The 14015-nt window shown below is 41.4% G+C and overlaps 1 protein-coding gene across 4 annotated transcripts in view; it reads left to right on the forward strand.

Annotated features, from left to right (window-relative positions):
* The first annotated feature begins 825 nt into the window (after positions 1-825).
* WDPCP (WD repeat containing planar cell polarity effector) overlaps positions 826-14015 on the forward strand; it is a 255323-nt gene continuing 242133 nt past the window's right edge. The window contains exon 1 of one of the 4 annotated variants that reach the window (XM_061622284.1): positions 826-1013. The gene's annotated coding sequence lies outside the window, so the exon portion shown is untranslated. The remainder of the gene's footprint in view (positions 1014-14015) is intronic. The other 3 variants (XR_009762090.1, XM_061622283.1, XM_061622282.1) reach the window with 3 other exon arrangements.

The raw sequence follows: 14015 nt of genomic DNA on the forward strand, positions 1-14015 counted from the left end.
ATTGGGTTCAATGGGACGTGTGTATTGGATTGCTGACTTAATGTGTGTGTGAATAATGAATATATGACCGCATGCTGAATGACTTTATTTCCTAGTAACAAACCTTAAATTTCTTTATTCTTTCAGCCACCAACCATATCAGACTATTCATTTCTGCACTCCTCTGCTGTATACTCCAATAAATTTCAGAACATTTATGAATACAGATACAGGCATGCAGGTGAGGAGATGACTTCCATTCCTCTATTGCGAGAACTGTCCATTTATTTATTTTTACTTATTTTAAGAAAAAAACCCATCCTCTTATATCCAGACTTCAAAGTTTGTTCAGGACCCATGGTGGACGTCGCCACACTTTTAATCCATCTAAGTCAGTATTGTCCACACCGACTGCTTCTTTGTTTCTCCTTTTTTCTTTTTCTTTTTATAGAGTGGGACATCCTTGTGTCTCATCATAACGATGTTAATATCCTGGATTTCCCCTTTTCTTTCTTTGGAGAGAAAAACAAGTTGTAAAATAACCGAAAGTCGATGCTCAAAATCTACGAATTAGAATGAGAAATTAGTGCAATTTTTAGACCCGACGTGCCAACAAAGCAGAGTTCGGAAAAGTTACTTTTTTTTGAACTACAACTCCCATCAGCACCAGCCAGCAAGGCAACTGGATTGGGCTGATGGGAGTTGTAGTTCAAAAAAAGTAACTTTTCCAAGCTCTGCAACAAAGACAGCGATGGTCTGTTACTCTCAGAGTCTCCGCAGCCACACGAGGCCATGATGACTCTAACTTTTCTATCTCTGTGCTGAAGACGTTGCACAGAGTTGCTGTGGCAAAATGGGCGGATCCGTTCGGCCTCGTAAAACAGAATCTCTGCTTCGCTGGTTGCCAAGTGACGACAGGAAAGCGCGCGCTTGATAGAAAACGATGGCTCGAAGAGAGCCAGTCTTATAGCCGCCTCCAGTTGTCTGACGCCGTTCTTCGTGGTGCCTTATTTTGCTTTTCTCCTCCCTGAGCGGTGAGTGTTGTGGGAGACATTTGTGCATTTCGGAGCCAACTGCAACTCACTTGTTCGCTCAGGATTTTGCTGGTTATTGTGTTTGTTATGGGGGAAGATCCTAATATCAGGGTCTGTGAGGATGAGAAGGAGAGACGAGGCAGGGCGGAGCCAGTGACAAGCTCCTCACTTTGCCTTAACGTCTGAGCGACGCCAGATTTTTTTTGGTTGTTTACCGTATTTATTCTACTATTTTGTTTTGACAACGGCAAGTTTGCTGATATTGTACCAGATGTTTTGAGTCTGAACGCTCCTGTTAGGTTTGTCTCCTGCCTTTCAGTTTACTTAATGTGCTTCTTCTCTGAATGCCGTCCTGAATCTAGGGAACTTAGTTCTGAGTGCATGGAAATAAACGGAACTCCCCCCTCCCCACGCAGGTGAACGCGTGTTTAGGGTTGCAGATGTTTTTATTGAAGTCTTCTTAGTAATAAAGCAAAAGCAGCAACAAGCCTTGTAGTACCTTAAAAGCCAGCGCATTTTATTATAGCATAAACTTTCGTGGATTAGTGGCCATATCATAAAGATGCACCTGAATGAAAACTTACGCAGTTTGTTAGCGTTTAAGGTGTCACAAGTCTTTTTGCTTTTTTGTTGTTTCAAACTAACACTACTAACCCTCCGGAAGTTGGTATGAAGATTTAGGCTTGTGAGAGCTGCACTGTTGGTTCAAAGGCAAAAAAAAAAGCTTAATTCTACTTTATGGCAATTAATGTAATTTAATATACATTATTAATTACGTTTTGAGAAATGCAGCAAAGCTTCAGTCTACTACTCACACCGGAATCCTGTATATTCTACCTACCAATTTCCACTGAATTTATTTATTGTTTAAGATTAAGTGGTACAAGTGTTAAATTGGGTAGTGTTTTTAGTTTTAAAATATTTTATAATCCGAATGCATTTGTCAGAATACTTAACTGAGGATGAGAGGATACTTTAAAATGTTCTAAAGAGAGTGTGTAGACTGTAACTTCAGGGTTTGACATCCTGATTCCCCTGTGATTACCTAGAAACAAGACTGTTTTGAGTGGGCATTGCTTGGTCACTTGTAGATTGTTATGTGCCTTCAAGTTGATTACGACTTATGGCAACCCTATGAATCAGCAACCTCCAATAGCATCTGTCATGAACCACCCTGTTCAGATCTTTATGGAATCAATCCATCTGTTACGTGTAGATTAGATTACTGCAATGGGCTGCCCTTGAAAACTGTCTGGAAACTTCTGTTGGTACAAATGGAGAGAGAAGGTTCTGATGGGAGCCTGAACTTTGGGCCTTATTACCCCAGTATGATATTGGCTGTGCTGGCTCCCAGTCTGGTGTATCCCCAATACAAGATGCTGGTTTACCTTTAAAGCCCTAAATGGTTTGGACCTGGGTATTTGAAAGTCTCTTCTTGCATAAACCTACTTACAGTGATTAGGAAAGGCATCTTATCACCCAATGAAGTATGCAAGACAAAGCTTTTTTGGTAGCAGCACCTAGATTGTGGAATTTACTGCAGAATTTTACTGTTGTAAGAAACTGGTAATTTTCTTTTAGTTTGCGTATTGAGGCAAAGGGTCAAAGAAGCTTTGTTTAAGCATACTTTTCCTTGTATTTTTCCTAATGTTCCATTAGAGGTGTAAAGGCCTGGAAAAAACCCAGAAAAATTAGGAAAAAACATTTCCCCCCATTTCCTCCCCAAACAAAAAAAAGTGTTTTTTCCTGAATTTTCCCAGTATTTTCTGGCCCTTAACATATCTATCTGCCATTTGTTTTTATATATTTCTTTTTCTGTACTTTTGTTTCTGGAGTTTGTTACTGCTTTTGGATTGTTTTACTGTTTTAATAATGTTTTTTGCTTTTAATAATTTGTAAAGTACTCTAAGCTGTTTAGGACAGGAGATGTGGCATATAAATTATGCAATAAAACAAGTAAATATAGTATGCACACTTTAGTTTTTTAGAAAAGTTCTACTAAACTCTTTCCCTCCCTTCACTTCAATTGCAATTTAAGATAAAAAATGTAAAGACTGCATCGCAACCATTAAAGATATTGAAAACAAAGAGAATATTATCCTGACTCAGAATCACGTACACAGCTTTGTTGAATTTGCTAGGAGTGCCTGCATCGGATGGTCCTTAATCTGGGATGCACAAAATCAAAGTCAAAAGAACATATATTCCTGTTAGTAAATGCAAAAATAATGTACTGTGTTTTCTGTCATTTACATAGGTAGTGAATGTTTCTAATTCTGCGCTTAGAGTATGCAGACGTTTATTTTTAAATTTATGTTTATTTAATTTTAATTGAAATGGGTGGAATTCAGTGTGACACTAAGACTGCAATCCAGTACATGTCTACTCAGAAGTAAACTCCATTGCGCTCAATGGGACTTACTCCCTCTTTCAACGAGCCTTTTAAGTTGAGACCTTATCCCAGTCTGCCTCTGTGCTGGAATTGCTTTTTAATATGTTTTTAAACCTTTAAAAAAAAAAAAGTTTTTAACCTTTTTTTTTAAAAAAGATGTCTTGAAAGTTTTAAAAAAATGTTTTTAAAGATATTTTGTTTTAATGTATGTTAAAGTCTGTTTTTATGATGTTTTGAAGTGTTTTTAATGCTTTTGTTTGCCGCCCTGGGCTCCTGCTGGGAGGAAGGGTGGGATATAAATAAACAAATGGGTATTGGATTGCAGTCTAAGTCTCTAGTTCCATTAGCACATCATATTTCTCCTTGTGTGATGGAACGTTTTACCCTCTCCTCCCCTGTGCACCCCCTAAATCTGTTCTAGGGGTTTTCCCCAACCCTCTGGAGCCGATTTGAGGAGGGCATGTGCACGGGGAGGAGATGGGGTCATTCTCACTGTGCAAGCAGAAATCTTTGAGCTGGTGGGGTGAAGTAGTTGAATATACCCAAAATAGCCTAACAAAAACATCCATAACAAAGTTATGCTCCGTGGATTCCATAATGTGTAGGCTAGTGTCTGTGGGGGAAGAGTGGAGTAATTGGCCTCTTCAGCCCCTACCAATCTATAGTAGCCTTTTTACCCTGGCCTTTGACACCTGAGATGTATATTTTTAGGAGCCATCCTATCTTGAAATTGTTTTTAATGCTGTATTTTAAAATTGTTGGGACCTTTGGGTAAAAGGTGGGTAATAAAAGTTGATGATGATAATAATCATTCATTCATTCAATCATACATTCATTCAATTTATAACCCGCCCTTCCTCCCAGAAGGAGCCCGGGGCTCTTTTGGGAGAATCCATGCAACAAAAAATCAATTTCTTCTCCCTATACCTGATGAATAGGGGAAGGAAGGAAAGCTGTGGAAGGGGATGCTGCCACATCTCTTCATCAGGCCAATTATGCACTGATTGACCTGGAAGAAGAGGAGGAGGAGGAGGAGGAGGAGGACTGTTACGATGGCAGAACATTGGGTTGGAAGGAAGGAAGGGATGTGTAGCAGCAATCGTGTGTGCAGCTGCACTACACTTTAGGCTGAGCTGTGGGGAGCAATTGTAGTAGTACTCCCACCCACTCCATACCACTCTTCAAACCGTAGGAGCCTAGCCCACCTACTAAGATCAACAGAGTAAGCCAGGATGTGGGGTGGGGAGAATACAGTGCACTATTACGAGTGGGGAACTTCATTACATTTTCTTAGTAATAGAATGACTAGTAATTTCCTTACTTTTTAGCAGCAACGGTAACGTTTCCAGCCAGGGCCGGCCCCAGATATGCCAGGGCCCTTGGGCAAAAGCTTGCCCTGGGCCCTGGCACGCATGTGCGCACGCACACATACACGGATATAGCGGCAGAGGCTGCCATCTTTCTTAAGGGCACCGCTGCGTGTGCAACTGCAGAACATGGTAAGTTAAGGAAGGGAATGGCGGAGCTCCGAAGCTCTTGCCCTGCGATCCGCAGCAGCGATCCTGCTGCGAATCGCGGAAGGGGAGCAGAAGGCCCCCCCAGGGGCTCCTGTAGTCTCAGGGGCCCTCGGGCCAGTGCCCAACCTGGCCGCCCCTTGGAACCAGCTTGTTTCCAGTGTTACATTTTGACGTTACTTGGGGGGAACAGGGGAAGTCTGCTCCTGTGATTGGTGGACAAAAGACACGTGCCTCACACTGGGCTTCTGCGCAACATTGCTCTTCCCTTGTGCTCTGTGTTAGGATTCAGCTTTGAATTTGGAGGCCCAGATTGCTGCAGTATCCAGGAGCGCATTTGCCCAATTAAAACTGGTGCGCCAGCTGCGCCCGTTCCTGGACCTGCCTGATCTGACCAGGGTGATGCATGCCTTGGTTACATCCCGCTTAGACTATTGTAACGCGCTCTACGTGGGGCTGCCTTTGAAGACTGTTCGGAAACTTAAATTGGTACAAAGAGCTGCAGCCAGAGTACTAACTGGGGCTGGTTACAGGGACCATACAACTCCCCTGTTACAACAGCTCCACTGGCTGCCAATTTGTTTCCGGTCACAATTCAAAGTGCTGGTTTTGACCTACAAAGCCCTATACGGCTCAGGTCCAGACTATTTGACAGATCGTATCTCCCTACATGAACCTGCCTGGGATTTGAGATCTTTAGGTGAGGCCCTTCTTGTGTTCCCTACACCTTCGCAAGCACATTTGACGCGGACACAAGATAGGGCCTTTTCGGTGGTCGCCCCTAGGTTGTGGAACTCCCTCCGGAGTGAGGTACAATCAGCTCCCTCCTTGCCGTCTTTTCGGCAACAAGTAAAGACTGTTTTATTTCAGCGGGCATTTGGGACAGAGAACGACCAGGATTAATGTCTTATAGGCTTGGTGATCATATTATATGATTTTATTATTTTAAATTGTTCGCTGTTTTAACTTTTATCTTATAGCTTTTAATTTTCCCTTATAGTTTAATTCTTTTTTAATAATATACTCTGTATGTTTTAATGATGTTTTTAGTTGTAAGCCACTCTGAGTCCTATTGGAAAAGGGCAGGGTAAAAATAAAGTTTTATTATTATTATTATTTATTAAGTGGAGAGCCAGACCGTGTCGGAGGGCAAGGATGAAGGAGAAGGCAGAAGCAGAATGGAGGTGAAGAGCTGAGGTGATTGACAATGGTGTGTGTGTATGCCCCTTCCCCCCCCGGCGCCGCCCCTTCCCCCCTTCCCGCCCGGCGCCGCCCCTCCCTTTTAAAATCCATGTGATTCTGCTAGTTTTTGTTCTGTATTGCTTTTTTGCATTGTTGGCTTAGTGTCAGGGGATTGTATCTGATACTAGTCAAACTCTGAATAGACCCATTTAAATTAATAGATCAAAGTTCTGTGAACTTCATATCTATGAACTTCAATAGGTCTGCCCTGAATATGACCAGTATTGGATACCACCCATTGTTTTAAATTTCACTGCATTTTGTAAGCATTCTTGAAGACTTGTATGGGAAAGGTGAAGTAGAAATTTTGCAGTAAAATAAAATAATAAACACATGCTATATTATTCTCATGAATTGTCACTTGTTGTTTTGTTCTTGTTTGTGAGAGCTAAGAGTAACCCCGAGCAGTTATGAGACTGTCAAGTGCGTAGGGTTAGCAACAGCAGCCCCTGATACTATGGCTTTGGGAGAAAGGAAGAGGCATGCACAGACATGCATTTTTTTCACAACTGTGTATGATCCCTGTGTCTAGAAATGCGCTCTGTTTTAATCACTGTGCATAAATCCAGATTAATCGAACTGATTCTGAAACAGCTCTTGTCAAAACTGAGTCATTCTGGCAAAGTTGGGTCACTTATCTTTAACTCTGCTTCTTCCAAACATCATGCAAGCAAGGAGCACAGGGGCGGGGGAGAATGGAATAGGTAAATTTACATTGACTCTTTCTATGTAAAATTATTTGTTTGTAAGGCATTGGACACTCTAGGTGGAACCTTGTTCCTAAGAGCTTGTACAGCTTTTAAGCCTTTTAGGCAGAGACCTTTATCCCAGTCTGCATCTCTGTTGGAATTGTTTGTAAGATGTTGGTATGGTTTTGTTGCTTGTTGTTTGCTGCCCTTTAGGAGGAAGGGTGGGACATAAATTTGATAAATAAATAGTGCAACCCAGCTGAGTTTGGGTTGTGTGTGTTTCCCATTTGATTTCTCCTGTGTAAACCATCAGATGCAGAAGCATCAGGGTGAACCAAAACTGGTTATAGAAACAGCTAGCAGCCCTTGTTTGTAATCAGGGTGGTGGTGGGGAAAAGTCACTGCAATTATGAAGATACTTAGCTAAAATTCCACAGTACAGTCCATAAAGGTGGCAACAACAGTGGGTCTAGACATCAAGCAACCTTCTTCTGATGACAAACAGATAGGCAGAAACAAGAGTCCTCCAAGAATTATGATCTGCACTGGCTGAGCTACATTCCAGTATTACCATGTACAACTGAATGTTTACTCCTGTTGCAAACCATTGTTGTTATGTGCCTTCAAGTTGATTATGGCTTATGGAGACCCTATCAATCGGAGGCCTCCAATAGCATCTTTCATGAACCACCCAGTTCAGATCTTGTAAGTTCAGGTCTGTGGCTTCCTTTAGGGAAACAATCCATCTCTTGTTTGACCTTCCTCTTTTTCTACCCCTTCTGTTTTCCCCAGCATTATTGTTTTTTCTAGTGAATCATGTCTTCTCATGATGTGTCCAAAGTATGATAACCTCAGTTTCATCATTTTAGCTTCTAGTGACAGTTCTGGTTTAATTTGTTCTGACACCCAATTATTTGTCTTTTTTGCTCTCCATGGTATGCGCAAAGCGCTCCTGCAATGCCACATTTCAAAGGAGTTGATTTTTCTCTTATCTGCATTTTTCACTGTCCAACTTTCACATCCATACATAGAGATTGGGAATACCATGGTCTGAATGATCCTGACTTTAGTGTTCAGTGATACATCTTTGTATTTGAGGACTTTTTCTAGTTCTCTCACAGCTGCCCTCACCAGTCCTAGCCTTCTTCTAATTTCTTGACTGTTGTCTCCATTTTGGTTAATGACTGTGCCGAGGTATTGATAATCCTTGACAAGTTCAAAGTCCTCATTGTCAACTTTAAAGTTATATAAATCTTCTGTTGTCATTATTTTAGTCTTCTTGACGTTCAGCTGTAGTCCTGCTTTTGTGCTTTCTTCTTTAACTTTCATTATCATCATAGTCTGTGGGTGGGGAGGAGGTGGAGAGTGAGACAGGGTGGAGTGGAGAAAACAATTGTTATAAAAAATGGAGTGGAGGGAAAAGGGAGCCAGAGGGCAAGAACATGGATAAAGGAGGAGAAGGAGGCAGCAGCAGAATGGAGATAAAGAACCGTGGAAGTGAAAGATGATGATGATGATGTGTGTGTGAATACTGTGTTTGCACTTGGCACACAAAGTGGCCTCCACCACCCTCTCTGGCTACTGTGCTGCATTTGCAGTATTTTAACTTTTTTGCATCTCGGGGGAAAATGTTTGCTTGGGTGAGTGTCTCTTAGTTGGTGGCAGGGCAGGGTCTGGGAGGTGGTTAAGTGAGAGAGATTATACTGGCTGGCTGAGTGGGGTGTGTGTTGCACTTGGTTTGACGTGCAAAGATCTGAGTAGTGGCCTCTGCCTCCCTCCCCACCACCCTTACCAGTGGAGAGACTACCATTGCTATCTTACAGATAAAAAGAGTTCGCTCATAGCTACCCTCCCCAGTCCTAGCCTTCCTCCGATTTCTTGACTGCTATCTCCATTTTGGTTAATGACTGTGCCAAAGTATTGATAATCCTTGACAAGCTCGGTGTTCTCATTGTCAACTTTAAAGTTATTACATAACTCTTCTGTTGTCATTACTTTAGTCTTTTTGACGTTCAGCTGTAGTCCTGCTTTTGTGCTTTCCTCTTTAACTTTCATCAGCATTCTTTTCAAATGATTACTGGTTTCTGCTAGAAGTATTGTATCATCTGCGTAACTGAAATTGTTGATATTTCTCCCTTCAATTTTCACACCTCCTTCATCTTGGTCTGATCTCATTTTCCGTATAAGTTCTGCATATTGATTAAACAAATAGGGTGATAATATACATTCCGATGGGGAACCAGTTGATTTCTCTGTATTCTGGTCTTGCAGTAGCCTCTTTTCCAGAGTATAGGTTGCACTTTAGAACAATTAGATGCTGTGGCACCCCCATTTCTTTTAAAGCGTTCCATAGTTTTTGTGATCTTCACAATCAAAGGCTTCTTATAATCTATCAAACACAGCAATTTCTTTCCGAAATTCCTTGGTCTATTCCATTATCCATTGCATTTTTGCAATACGATCTCTGGTGCCTCTTCCCTTTCTAAATCCAAGTTGGACATTTGGCATTTCTCGCCCCATATATGGTAAGAGCCTTTGTTGTAGAATCTTGAGCATCACTTTACTTGCCTGGGATATTAAGGCAATAGTTCAGTAATTATTGCATTCCTTGGGATCCCCTTTCTTTGGAATTGGGATGTACATTGAACGCTTCCAGTCTGTGGGCCATTGTTTTATTTTCCATATTTGCTGACAAATATTTGTCAAAATTTGGACAGATTCCATCTGAGTAACTTGTAGCAGGTCTATTGGTATGCCATCTATTCCTGGTGATTTGTTTCTTCCAAAGTATTTTAAGAGCAGCTTTCACCTTATATTCCAGAATTTCTGATTCTTCATCATACAGTTCCTCCATGAATGAATCTGTCATCTTTTCATCTCTTTTATAGAGTTCTTCAGTGTATTGCTTCCATCTTCCTTTTATCTTGGTGAGTCAGTGTGTTCCACTGTTGACTATTCAACATCCCTACTCTTGGTTTGAATTTCCCTTTAATTTCTCTAATCTTTTGGAACAGGGCTCTTGTTTTATCTTTTTTGTTGTCCTCTTCTATTTCTGCACAATAACTATTGTAATAGTTTTCTTTGTGCCTACGTACTAGTTGCTATATTATTGCATTTAGGGTTGTAATCGTGTTTTTATCTCCTTTTGATTTTGCTTTCCTTCTCTCTTTAACCATTTTAAGAGTTCAAGACAGGTCTTTAATTATTAATCCTTCTTTGGTTTTTAACCATTTTAAGAGTTCAAGAAGGATGAGAGTTTCTAAAAAAGGAAATTCTAAAGGCACAATTGAAATAATTCCAACAAGGAAAAAATGCCAGTATGACTTCACTAAAAGCTTAGAGATTACCTGAAAACAAAAAAAGGACACACATAGGAAGTGGAAGGAAGGCCAAAGTCAGAATACAGACAGGTAGCATCGAATGGTAGGCATAGTGTCAGGAAGGCTAAAGCTGAGAATGAGCTGAGGTTGGCAAGGGATGCTAAAAGCAACAATTAAGATTTCTTCAGGTACTTGCATAGTAAGAGACAAAGAAAAGAAATGGTAGTACAGCTACTCAATGAGGGATGGCAAAATGATAACAGATGACAAAAGACAGAAGTGTGGAGTTCCTACTTTAGCTCAGTCTTCTCTCAAAAGAGGGTCTAGGACCCTTATGGCAGACATGAAGTTGAAGGGGCAGGATTGCAGCTTGAGGCTGCTAGACAATAGGTCAAGGTATACCTAATTACTTTGAACGAGTTCAAATCTCCAGGGCCCGATGAACTGCATCCTAGAGTATTGAAGGAACTGGCTGAAGAACTCTCAGAACTGCTATTATCTTTACGAAATTGTGCCAGATGACTGGTGGAGGGCTAGCATCCCTATCTTCAAAATGGGCAAAAAGGAAGAACCTGGGAACAACAGACCAGTCAATTTTGTAGCAATCCCTGGGAAAACTCTGGAGCAGGTTATAAAGCAGTCAATTTGTAAGTGCCTTGAAAACAATGCAGTGATTACTAGAAGCCAACATGGATTTGTAAAGAACAAATCCTGGCAGACTAATCTTATCTCATTCTTTGATCAGGTAATCTCCCTAGTAGAGTGTGGGGATGCTGTGGACATAATATATCTCAACTTCAGCAAAGCGTTTGATGAAGTGCTCAGTGATATTCTAATTGGCGAGCTAGCTAAATGTGGGCTGGATGGAACAACTATCAGTTGGCTACAGAATCATACTCAAAGAGCTTATTACTGGTTTCTTCTTAAACTGGGGAGAGGTAACGATTGGGGTACCACAGGGCTTGATCCTGGGTCCAGCGCTCTTCCAATATTTTTATTAATGACTTGGATGAGGAGGTGCAGGGAATTGGGAAGGATAGCTAACACCCTGGAGGACAGAAACTAAATTCAAAGGGATCTTGATACACTGGAACATTGGGTGGAAAACAACAGAATGAAATTTATCTGGGGTAAGTGCAAAGTTCTATGCCTAGGAAAAAGAAATGAAGTGTACAGTTATAAGATAGGGGATACTTGACTAAGCAATACTACATGTGAGAAGGATCTTGGAATTGTTGTTGATCGTAAGCTGAATATGAGCCAACAGCGTGATGTGGCAGCAAAAAAGGCAAATGCCATTTTAGGCTGCATTAACAGAAATATAGTTTCCAAACTGTGTGAAGTACTTATTCCCCTCTATTCAGTACTGGTTAGGCCTCATTTTGAGTACTGCATGCAGTTCTGGAGACCACAGTTTTAAGAAAAATGCAGACAAACTGAAACAGGTTCAGAGGAGGGCAACAATGATGATCAGGGGAGTGGAAACAAAGCCCTGTGAGGAGAGATTGAAAAAATTGGACATGTTTAGCCTTGAGAAGAGAAGACTGAGGAGAGATATGATTGGACTCTTCAAATACTTGAAAGGTTGCCACACAGAGGGCCAGGATCTCTTTTCAATCATTCCAGAGTGCAGGACACGGAATAACGGGCTCAAGTTGCAGGAAGCCAGATTTCGACTGGACATCAGGAAAAACTTCCTAACTGTTAGAGCGGTACGATAGTGGAACCAATTAGCTAGGTAAATGGTGGGCTCTCCAACACTGGAGGCCTTCAAGAGGCAGCTGCAAAGCCACCTGTCAGGTATACTTTAAGTTGGATTTCTGCATTGCGCAGGGAGTTGGACTTGATGGCCTTATAGGCCCCTTCCAACTCTATTATTCTATTATTCTGTGATTCTATGTAATGTAAGGAGTAAGCTGATAATTCCAGCTCCATAACATCTGAGTAAGGAGAGACTCTGCATGGTCTGGAATGTTGTCTGAATGCAGTTTTGGAATGGATGAGGGCTAATAAATTGAGCTTGAATCCTGGGAAGACAGAGGCACTGTGGGTGGGTGGTTTCTGTGCCTGGGAGATTTATTTTTTCATTTATTGCATTTGTAGACCGCCCCATAGCCGAAGCTCTCTGGGCAGTTTACAACAATTAAAAACATTAAAAACAAATATACAAATTTAAAAACACATTTTTAAAAAGCAATTTAAGAACACATGCTAAAATGCCTGGGAGAAGAGGAAAGTCTTGATTGTTTTCTTGTTCTGGGTGGGATTACTGTCCCTTTGAAATAATATAGTTTGGGAGTGCTCCTGGATCCATATTTGTCACTTGGGGGCTCAGGTAAATTCAGTGGCTAGGAGTGCTTTTTAGCAGCTATTGGTGCACCGACTATGGCCATTCTTGGACAGGGATAGCCTGGCTGCAGTGATTCATTTCATTGGTAACCTCAAGGCTTGATTAATGTAGTGCACTCTATGTGGGGCTATCCTTGTGCCTGGTCCTGAAGCTCCTGCTGGTGCAAAATGTTGGGGCTAGACTATTGATGGGGACAGACAACCACCAGCACGTAATTCTGGTGATTAGAAGCTTGCATTGGCTGCTTATATGTTACTGGGCCAGATTCAAGGTCCTTGTATTGATTTACAAGGCTCTTAGCAACTAGTGTCCAGGACCTCATATCCGGGCCTCATCCTGGAGATCTTTGGGTGAGTGTCTGTCAGTGGTCCCTCATGGCTGAGATGCACAGCTTGTAGTGACTAGAAGCCGTGGGCCAAAACCTGTGGAACTCTCTCCCAACTGAGGGTAGAGACACACTTACTATTTTGCTGGTCCCAATGTGTCTCTACCTCTCTTTTCTTAAAATGGGGGCACATGATGCTGGTCAAACTCCCCCCCTTTTTACTCCTAATACCTTGTCTGATCAGCTCCAATGCGGGTTTTTTGTTTGTTTGTTTACAAAAATTCAGCTTCAGGGAAGTTTAGCAATTGATTGGTAGATTGACCTCTTTGTCGTACAGGTGTGGCCAATGGAAACACTGCTGCAGGCTCAGACAGAGACACTTTGCTGTGGATGGTCCTGAAAGGTCTGAAGGCAGCAGTGGGGAAGGGAGGTGTGGCCAGCAGAGGGCAGTGTTGCTTCAAAACGCAGCCCGAAAAACCACTCTGGCTGCTTTTCCAGGGACTAGTGTGCCCACAACCTGAGATTCGACAGGCACCCTCCTTGTTGAACTTAAAGTGTATGACTAAAACCTTCTTGTTCCAGAAGGCATTTTAAGGTAATGCTTGGTTTTATGATGATTTTATTGTTTTATGTATGGTTTGTTTTTTTGTACACTGCTTAGAAATGCAAACGATTATAACCTTGTCAAATTGCTTTGAGACCTTTTATTGTGTAAAGTGTAGTTTTATTGTGTAAACAGCAATAATATTAGTAACCATGGCTAAAGGCATAATAGAAAATAAGGAGTAATAGTCCTGTTTGTAGCTTTTACTGGTGTGATTGAACTTGGTGGTTGTTCTGGTGATGATTTCCGCAGTTACGTTTAAGCCAGCCACTGTGACTTCTGGCCAAAGCTTGCACCAGCTGCTGTTATAAACACACTTGCTTAGGAGTAAGCTCTGTTAAAGACTGTAGGACTTAAACCTCTGAGTAAACTTGCATAGGGTTGTCAGTAGCTTTATAAAGTGGTAGTTGCAATTTTCTATTTATGTAGAAGAAGATGCAGACTGACCTGTATGGTAAACTTCATGTAAGTAAGGAATACAAGACATGTACAATAGTTAAAACTATAACAAATCTATAGGATGTCTGAATTCATTATTCCAAACTAGAAGTTTTTTTCTGTTAAAG

This window comes from Rhineura floridana, chromosome 4, assembly GCF_030035675.1.
Source record: "Rhineura floridana isolate rRhiFlo1 chromosome 4, rRhiFlo1.hap2, whole genome shotgun sequence".
NCBI lineage: Eukaryota > Metazoa > Chordata > Lepidosauria > Squamata > Rhineuridae > Rhineura > Rhineura floridana.